Source organism: Pteropus vampyrus, unplaced genomic scaffold, assembly GCF_000151845.1.
Source record: "Pteropus vampyrus isolate Shadow unplaced genomic scaffold, Pvam_2.0 Scaffold222, whole genome shotgun sequence".
Lineage (NCBI taxonomy): Eukaryota > Metazoa > Chordata > Mammalia > Chiroptera > Pteropodidae > Pteropus > Pteropus vampyrus.
Window position 1 is genome coordinate 674,732 of NW_011889003.1, and position 931 is coordinate 675,662.

The 931-nt window shown below is 42.7% G+C and overlaps 1 pseudogene; it reads left to right on the forward strand.

The window, feature by feature from the left end:
- Nucleotides 1-748: 748 nt before the first annotated feature.
- On the forward strand, nt 749-857 carry LOC111747440 (annotated as a pseudogene).
- Nucleotides 858-931: the final 74 nt, after the last annotated feature.

Genomic DNA, 931 nt, shown 5'->3' on the forward strand with positions numbered 1-931 from the left:
CTCCACAGACTAGAAAATAGATTTTATATGTACAACCTAAAAGGGAACATTAGCTTAGCCTTGGTCTATGAGCCCTGTCCACACACAGAGATACCAATCATTATGAATCATGTCCTCATCAAATGCTGAGAATACTATTCCAGGCTATGGTTATTGAATTGACAAGTGATTAAGAGTTGGCTCTGGCGCCGCCCTTGTCTGGGTTCAAGTGCTCCTGGGCCCCTGCAGAGGTAAATCAGTAGTGCACGATTATTTCAATGATTAGGAGAGAAAGAGGAAAAGCCACACAAGATCTTTTCTTCATTTCTTCCTTCTCTTTTTTCTCTATCGCTACCCAATTAAAAAAGGTCAGTGATTAAACGGAGACATAAGAGACTAAACTGGAAAGGATGTACTAGACCTAGGTTGCCCGGGAGACTGGACTCCACCAAGGAAATGACAGGTTGATGACGTTCTAGATTTGTCTTGATATTTTCATCTATATGAGGGCAACTCACCATGACTTCTATTGCTCAGTGCCATTCTGACTGACATTCTGACTGCCACTAAGATGTTGGACAATGTGCCAGGGGATAGGGCTTGATTTTTTTGTCACCTTTCCAAGAGAAATATGGGAGGGGCAAATGGTTTCTCTTAATAGTTCATTCATTAAATTGTATTCACTTGCCTCTTCTGATAGTGCCATCGAATTTCAGGCAGGTCCCTAACCACTACATCATCTCAAAGCTTGCTCCTTCTGAGGTTACATGTCTACAGCCATGCTACCCTGAACAAGCCCGATCTTGGAAGCTAAGCAGAGTAGGGCCTGGTTAGTACTTGGGTGGGAGACCACTTGGGAAGACCAGGTGTTGTAGGTGTAAAAAGTAAAAAAATAAGGGATTGTAAGCTGACAAAGTTCTTGCAATCTGTGAGGTCAACCAAGAGTTGCCTT